Source organism: Tamandua tetradactyla, chromosome 20 (genome assembly GCF_023851605.1).
Source record: "Tamandua tetradactyla isolate mTamTet1 chromosome 20, mTamTet1.pri, whole genome shotgun sequence".
Classification (NCBI taxonomy): Eukaryota; Metazoa; Chordata; class Mammalia; order Pilosa; family Myrmecophagidae; genus Tamandua; species Tamandua tetradactyla.
Window position 1 is genome coordinate 8,160,276 of NC_135346.1, and position 9,327 is coordinate 8,169,602.

At 39.5% G+C, this 9,327-nt stretch overlaps 1 pseudogene; it reads left to right on the plus strand.

The window, feature by feature from the left end:
• The first annotated feature begins 6,351 nt into the window (after nucleotides 1–6,351).
• LOC143664267 (golgin-45 pseudogene) lies at nucleotides 6,352–7,114 on the plus strand (annotated as a pseudogene).
• The last annotated feature ends 2,213 nt before the right edge of the window (nucleotides 7,115–9,327 follow it).

A 9,327-nucleotide genomic window follows, 5' to 3' on the forward strand; every position in this document is an offset into this window, starting at 1 on the left:
TGGAACAGACTATCAATACTACTGTGAAATAGTCAAGTAGGGAGCCCTAAAATAATTTTTTTAGAGCAAAGCTGATCTAGTTCATTAGTAAGAGACTAACGTTACCTTTTGCATATTCTACCACAATATGTAGTCCTGTACTAGATGAGCTGTCTTTTGATGATTTGCATTTAAAAGGTAATTTTCATAGGTATTTTCCATCTTCTCTCACTGCTAACAGATTTGAAAAATGAAATGTGTTTCCTCTGTTACTGATTCTTATTGCTCTCCTTGTGGCAAATACGAACTCTTCTCTCTTGATTTTTCAAGTGTGCATCAGCATATTTCTCTTTCATTTGCTCTCTAATTCATGAGAGCTCCAACCTGATGGGAAACTGTGCAGAGGACCCCAGTGCCGCCCACGATGGGACAGTTCCTCCTGGGCATCACCCACCTGTGTGATATCAATTCTCCAGGTCAACACTGAGCTTGAGTCCACAGGAAGGGCTTTTGCTGTAGAGAACAAGACATTCTAAGGGAACAGACCATGTGGCCTGGGATGACCTGTCTTCAAAGCTCTTCCCCAAATCTCCACCACTAGTTTTTCCAGTCTCTTTAATGAGCTTTTCCCAAATCTCTGAAAATGGGGAATGAGTTGGTAACTCAATAACCCTCTGCTCACTGGGGCATTTTGATCTAGAAGTCATGGCTTCTGTGGGATCAGTGCTTTTCCATCCTTCTTAACTTACACAAGGAAAAGTGCACACTCCACAGGAATTTGATAAGAAATTTAAGTGAAACAAAATCATAATGAATATAAACAACACTCAAAAGCATCAAAATGAACAGCTAAGAGAAGACAGATTTCATGTCCTAGGTCAACAACGATAGCTGGTATCGATTGACCCCCTGTTCTGGGTAAGGCAGTGTCTTAAGCGCCCTATGTAAATTAACTCATTCAGTCTTCACACCCTAAGGAAGTGGGTTACACTATCATTCCCAGTTCATAGACTGGAAAACTGATAATGAATAAAGTAGCATGCCTCGATTACATGGCTCCTGAGCAGTGGTGCTGTGACTACAATGAAAGTCTCTCTAAAGTGACGCTGCCTCAGGACAGAAGACACTGGGCTCTTAGCTTAGCCCTGACCTGGGAAATGGCTAACTCTGAGCAGCCATTTTCGTTTCATGAACAATTACTCTTCTCTGAAGGGAATGATCTGAAATATGAACATTAGTTCATGTGCTACTAAAACTTGGAGAATGATATCTACTCTTTCTACTGCAAAATCTTTGCCCAGATAAGTGGATGAAATGGTGTTAAATGTAGAAGAGCATAAAAATGTATGTATTTCTAAACTTGTATCTTTAGAGTCAGATCCGCTGAGTGGGATGGTGGCTCCTTTCTAGGTGGGAACTGGAAACCCTTCAATTCTCCAGCTACGAAGCCTACTGGAAGTACATGAAAATCTATGCTTCACAAATCCTCTTGCACTCGAGATAGTAGCTATGGCAGTGGGAAATTGACTGCTGCTCTGGTGACCCCAGGGAAACTTCTTAGCTATTTCTGTGGACCTTCCCTGATATAGGAGTTGTTTTAGCCTGGAATTAGCAGGAACATTGAGCATCAGGGACATTGACCAGCACAGACAACTTCAATCCTGGCAGTGACATCCTTGAATTCCAAGGCTGTGGATTCCTTTGCGGGACAATAAAAGTAATCACGCCGTATCATTCCTAAAGGAAGAATCTCTTAAGAGTCTTTTGAGGTAGATACAAAACAGTGCATTTGGACAGGCAAGTAGAAGGACAATAAATGAAAGAGAAAGAAAGGCATTTCCTCGAATTAGGAATGGGAGATATTGGTGGAGCGTATAATGGAGACAGACAATCTCTGTGGAAACACAATGATAAAAACTTTGCATAAACAAGCCTTGATAAATATCAGCTGTAGAAACCGAGGGTTATCTGGAAATAGAAGCAGAATTGGCTACCATTCTTGAACAGAACTTTTTGGAACAAGAATAGCGTGGTAGACATGTCTGAGGCTCAGACCAACCTGGCTGATGAAAGAAGAGGAACCCTTCCCAGATTTTAACATAGAGAGTTCCTGAGACACTGGCTTAGTGTTTTAAATAGTTCCTGGGAAGAAAATTAAAAGCTTTTTTTTTTTTTACCAGAAATCTTCTGTTTGTAATTAGTGTGATTTAAGCATCTGTGCTAAGTTAACTGTGGAAAATATTGGATATGGTTGGCTTTCCCAAAGGCATGAGTTAAAGGAACCCTCCAGGTATTTTGTGACAGATAAATATATGGACTGTGTGGGGCCTGTATCACAATTGCAATAAAAATAATCAAGATAAAGCTCTCTGGGGCTAGTCAAAGACCACCTGGGGCTGCTTTGAATTGAGATGACACAACTGAGGTGGCCCATCCCAGAAGTATTCACTTGCTGATGGGCAGTAATGGGCAGGAAAGACTATGTCTCTCTGGGTGGCATTTCTTATTGCTCCGAAGGACACTGGCTTCATGATGCTGGGGGTGAGGGTGGGCTGGGGAGGGGACCTGGCTCAAACACAATAGTGGCCCTTGAACTGGGGATATCCCTATTTCTGCAGAAATCACTCTGCAAGAGGCTTATTCTGAAACCCATTCTGCACGTCAGGTTAATAGAAAAAAGCAAGCAAACATGAAGACAAAACAGGAGAGAAGGGCCTGCTGGATGAACAATAAAGTGAAGGTCAAGAAATCTGCGTCCCAGTGACAGAAGGATCACCAATTACATGACATTGATGCCATGCTACTCTGTAGCTACCCCAGTCCAGAAGCATCGCGTCAGGTCTGTCACCCCAAAGAAATCCTCATCTGCTCTACTGCCATCACAAGAAGAGAATATTGCAAAGAATTGCAGTGGGTTGCTGAGGATCAAGGATATGGACAGAAACCCCGGTACGGAAACCAGCTGAAAAGACCACCTATAGTCTCTGATTGGGTTTACACGAGAAGGCAAAAAAAAAGAAAAAAGGGAAATTTCAGGTCTCATTAAAATCACAGAGCAATTAGAGACAGAAGATGCCAAAACCTCTTCAAAATCTTCTACACCAGATAAAGTTCCAAGTAGCAAACACCAGAACCCACTGGCAAAGATCCAGGGAAACATGCAATTAAACTGGCTAATGGACAACAATCCAGGATTTTCTGAAGCTTTTCTTCAAGATGAACTACCAGTTTCCCAAAACGTGTCTTGGGACTGTTGTAGAGGTTAAATCTTGGACTAAGGAGATTGCAATTATCAACACTGTTAAAATATCAGAAATGCATGTGAAGAGGGTTTATAGCTATCAATAGACTGACTTTTTCTTCCATCTCTACAGTTTTTCATGCAAAATCAGAAGCTGCTTTTTTTAACCATGCATTGTACTAACAAAAAATAAGTGTATAAATGAATATATAAAAAATAGAAAATAATTGAACTTGCTAAGCTGCCCACATGACAGAATACTGCAAGTAAGGCTCATCTTCTCTTTATTTGGTTGCTAAACGAGGGAAGATAGCTCCCCAGGTAACAATTTTCATTCTTTGCTAAGTGAAGACAGCAAGCAACAGTCAGTCACTGCTGGCCCATAGGATTCATTGTGCAAACAAGAAACTGCGCTCTCACCCCATCCTGGAAGATGCAGCCTGTGGGCACTCAGCTTGGAGAGCAGGTGATGGCTTTGTATAAGTTAGAAAACCACAGCCCTTCTCCTGGGGGATGCAGCTCCCTGTGGGGTCCGCACTGGAGAGGAGACTTCCCTTGGCAATGCACTATTGTGCAATGAACTTTCTGCACAACTGTATGTGGCATCAGTTTCTATACTTTAATCTCATTTTTATAAATAAAATGTATATGTATGAACATTGGAAATGTAATGTTACATCTGCATTAAGTGATTGTGTAACTTCATGGGTTGCCAATACCTAAAATTTATAAATGATCCAAAAAAAACCTAGTGTCATTACTAAAATAAGGAAAAATGACTACTTCTTATATCCCTCTTCATTGGGGCCTTCTTTCATACCATCGGTGTTTGCCATTTGGTTTCGTTTGTATTATTATCTGTTTCTCCAGTTATTATATATTCAGTGAATTCTGATTGCTGGCACTATCTTATTAGATATTCCTCCAAATACTGGGGATGCAAGAAAGTCCACGGACCTTAAATCTTAGTTCCAGCACATTTTAATTTAGTAAGCTGGGTAATTTATGAATATTAGTTTCTACATATGCAAAATGTAATATTTGTATTGCAGGAAATTAAAAATAACACAATTAATGTTTATAATATGACTATACATAAGAGGTTTTAATTAATGGTGATGGTAACAATGACTTTCCAATTTCTCCAAAACTCGCTTTTTTTATGTCCTTAATGAGAATACTAAAATCTCCTACCACCCACAGCGGCATTAGCTGGCAACTTATCTCAAGTGAAACTGTACTTTAAGTAACCCTTAAAATGTTTGTGCAAAGAACTTGACTTCATTTCTTCTGGGTATATGCACTTGAATTTGGTAAAAGGTGGAAGGAGAATTAGCAATATTCAGAACAACACAGAAGGGTTTGCCTAATATATCCACAGGTACCAGCAGATGTTCATGGTGGGGATAGTTTTCCTGACCGTGATGCTTCCTTGAGGTAGCAGAGGTAGGAGGCTGGGGAGAAGGCAGATGAGAGGAAGAGGGCTTGTGGTCCTACCCAGACTGCAGATGAGAATAAGGAGCCACACTTCCATTTTCCGCATTGTTAGGGAGCTGACTAAGTAGAAATAACCTTGAAGAAAAAGGCAAAGGTCTGACCTCCAGGGTCAATTCCATAATTTCTGACTTGGCAACCCTCATGTGGTAGTTAGGTTCAGGTGTCAACTTGGCCAGGTGAAGGTGCCTACTTCTGTTGCTATGGACATGAGCCAATGATGCGTGAACCTCATCTGTTTCTGATTACATCTGCAGTCGGCTAGGAGGCATGCCTGCTGCAATGAATGAGGTTTGATTTAATTGGCTGGTGCTTAAATGAGAAACTCAACGTAGCACAGCCCAAGCAGCTTTGGCAGACTGAAACATCTTAGGAAGTCTCAAACTTTTAGACCACTAGTGTTCTTATCACTAAAATTTGGGGAAAAAAATCTAACTTACAGTGAGAATCAAAAGAGAATAGGTAGAAAAATTGCATTTTCAATGTATTATTTAGATGTGATTTATCAGTGCTTAGTGGTAAATTGACAGTCTTCCTTTCCTTTTGACTGAGGCTTAGCAGGTGCTGTTAGAAGAAGTCCAAGACGAGCACAAAAAGACTGAAGTTGTATTGCACTGCCAGGGATGCATATCCATTAAGCATCTACTGGGTTCCAGGCACTCTCCTAGCATTGGGGGATATAGTGCACATGCCATTCCAGGTGGTTATAAAGTATGCAATGGTAAGTGCAATGAAGGAAACTGTAAGGGGCTCTGAGAGTGTGTAATACCAGGGTAGGGATGGATCTGCCAGGTAAATCTCAAGGAAGGGACATTTGAGATGAGAACTAAATGATGAATAGGAGTTAACCAGACAAAGAAAAGTAGAAAGAGCCTTCTAAGAGGGAAGAATGTACAAATGTCCCTAAAGTCAAAGGGAGCTTTTTATACTGAAGGAACTGAAAGAAGTTTAGCAAGTCAAGAACAAGGAGGCAAACAGAGTGAACTAAGATTGAGACAGGGTCAGTGTCCAGTCTGCACAGGTCACTGCAGGCCACATGCAGGACACTGGTCCTGTGGTAAACTGCAACAACCAGCCTTCCTCTTGACCAGGATGGTGGTAGAGAAGCATGAGAGAGGTAGGTACATTGAAAATATAGTTAGAAGTTCAAGTTGATGGGATTTGCTAAGGTTTAGATGCGTGGGAATTTTGAAGAGGGGCACAATAGGTGTTTTCTAAGCTTCTACTTTTGTATATTAATGGATAATGGCACCTTCACTGGGTGCTGGGTTTGAGGGAAGCATCTTGAGTTTAATTTGTACAAGATGAATCTGAAACAACTTTGATTTACCACTAGGTAAATGGAAATCTAGGTCTGGAGTTCAGAAGAGGGGTCTGGCTTAAAATATAACTTGATCCTCATCAAAGGAAAAGTAGGGATTGAAGCCATTGACATATAGATGGGATGAAATCCATAAATAAAAGGGGAGAAAGGGGACTGCCTGGATGGGTTGGCTCTGGAACAGAAGAGGAGGGCGTGCAGAAGTTATACAGTGGAACCGAGCTGGATAATCTGTACAGTGAAATCGAGAGGGGAAGAATCATAGAGATTTATCAGTAGAAGCTTTGGGGCACATTGTCATTGATTAAGAGGAAAAATGAGTACTCTTGAAAGTTTTGAAGCCACCTGGCTTCAACCCCAATCTGAGGAGCAGGAGCTGGAATGGAAACAGAGGAGCCACCTAAATCTGTTGAAGTCACGTCTACAGCCAAATCTGAACGCATCTAACCTTCACAGGCTACAGAAGAAAGCTGTTCCATCAGACCACCCAGGAATTCTTCAGCTAGGGAAGTTTCTCACTGAAAAAGCTGTGCAAATTGAAAGCTATTAGAGTATTAGTTCCCAAAGCTGCTATAACCCATGATATTCCCAACAAAAATGCCAAAGTTGAGTCTCTGGGACATCATAAAAGAGAAACCCTTGGTCAGTTAGACTTATAGAAATTAGGAAGGAAATATCAGAGGTAAAGAATATATTGGAAAGTAACTCTGAAAGGAAGTTGCTACAAAACAAAGATGTCTTTCAAATCAGCTACAAATACAGACAGAGATAAACAAGTTAAAAAAGTTGCTGGTGGCTTCTGTAACGGATGAACTTCAGTTCCACCTTGAACGTCAAGCCCACGAGAAAAGTCAGCTTATTCTCGAAAATGAAGCTCTAAGTCTAAACTCAGCTCAGCTTTCTTAACAATTAGAAATATCTCAGTACAGTGTGATGTGCGGCAAAGTGAATTCCTAGCAAGCAGGGCTTTGGCAGATGAATTACCCAACTTCAGAGCATGTTTACAGCATCAAGATGGCAAGACACAGATGGCTATACCAGGTCTTCTAAGTGAACAGGAAAATTTTGCCAGGGAATGATAGCTACCAAGAAATTCCATGCATTTTTGATCCAGTTACCTGTACAGAAAGCTCACCTGATGGTCTGTTTTCTGAGTCTTTACCAGCCACCTTACTTGCTACAAAGAAAAATACTGGACAATTCCATCCCTATATTGGATATGAAAATATGAGTTTCAACTGTGGCAATCACTGCCAGGGAGAACTTACTTCCCTTTCACATTCAAAATGTTAAAGGCATGATACAGGCCCTTGCTTATTACCTAAGCCATTATTACTTGGGAGCTGGTGTTCTCACCGTTAATACCACTTTCTATTTAAAAAATACATATGCCTAAAGATGTTTCATTACTGGGCCCTAAATTACCCTTTTCCAATAAATATCTCAGGGTAAGAAGAATATGAAGCTTTGTAAATACATTTAGAGTAGAGAATACTTTCCAGGAAATACGCTATGCTTTTCCTAAAAGACTCTAGAAGATAAAGATTCACTGCCTTTCTCTTAGACTCTGAGTCACTATTTATCTTGTAGGATATTTTATATAAATAGATTTAATTTTGGTGTTATAAGCAGGGATCAGCAAACTATGGCCATGGGTCAAATCTGGACACACCCATTCATTTCATATTATCCATGACTGCTTTTCTGCTAGAACAGGAGAGTTGACCAGATGTAACAGAACCTGTGTAGTCTGCAAAGCCTAAAACATTTACTACCTGGCCCTTTACAGGAAAATTTTTCTGTAAAGTGATAATTACTGAGTTGTTTTCCTTTCCCTTTTTGGTGATTTTTTGGGGGGGGGTTACAAAAGTGATTTAGGGTAATAGTCATGGAAAAGAGATTAATCTTTTAAACACAAAACCTATCTATTAGGAAAGAAAACATATTTTATGGACAAAGTAGGAAGTGCTTCTACAAAATGTAGTTTCCTGTTAGTTTTGGACAGAGGATTCCATATTCTGAGTGGACGCAACCTGCCATTAGTTGAGGAAACAGATACTAACTATTCAGCTCATTTTGTCAAATGCAAAACATAATAGAAATATCCAACTTGATTTTATAAAATATGGTGGAGAGGTAGGACCTTTCTAGAAATTGTACAATTTCAAAGAAAAAATGCAATTCATAAATTAATATATGCTATGTAATATATAATATTGTTTAATTTGGGTGAACCATCATAAATGGCCCATTTATATGCTTTTTAAAAATCCCCCAAATAATTTTACCAAATCACCCTAAGTGGTTGCAGAAATGTCTACCAGTAGAGAAAGCTTCAAAAGACAAATCCAAATGAATAATAAGTTTTAATGTTAGCATAATGATTTTTTGATTGATTCTTCTGGAAAATGTGTATAGTTTTAAGTGGAAATACATTTCTCTACTTTGTTTGTTGTGAATATCTCCTCCTCCCCCAAAATGATGTGCTTTGGTTTCAGTACTTAGCTAATACTAATTACAATTGATCCTTTGGCCTTTTCCTTTAAGTATGCTTTGTTTCCTATCTGATGATTATAATTGCTTACATTGTACATGTCTTTTGCAAGTAAGGCTATTGAAACAATATATTATGGTAAAAATTACATTACAAACACACTCATGGTTTAAAAAATAGCCACTTTTGGTATTATAAAATCAAGTTTTCACATATGGCATCTCAGTTTTGCTTTGTACCTTTAAATTTGATAGGGAGTTTATAAATATTTTAATTTAAGTAAGGTAGCAAATAAGGTAATCTGCTAAGATAAGCCATTGCATTTTAGGGATTACTTGTTCCTGAAGCCTAATTTTTTTTGGGGGGGGAGTGCATGGTCTGGGAATCGAATCCAAGTCTTCTGCATGGAAGGCGAGCATTCTACCACTGAGCCACCTGTGCACCCCTCATTTTACTTCAACTTGTAGAGTAGTGAGAATTTCTATTTGCTTACTTTCTAGGGGTAAGAGTTTGATCAACAGTAATAACTAATCAAGGTTAATCCAGTCTTGTTCTAAATAAAAGATTATTATAGGAACCAGAGAATCTGAGCAGTCATACCGGTCAACCAAAGAGAGTGTTAAAATGAATTCATGGATTAGGACAAGCTGTATTTGTCTTGGCATTAAAGATACATCCTTGGAAAGTCCCTTTGAGGGGACTTGGGAGAAAGGAGGAAGTATCCAACTTCCCCATTTGGAGAATTTCTGTTATTCTCGCAAGCAGTGGTGACAACCTAATTAATAGGTTGAGCCCTCA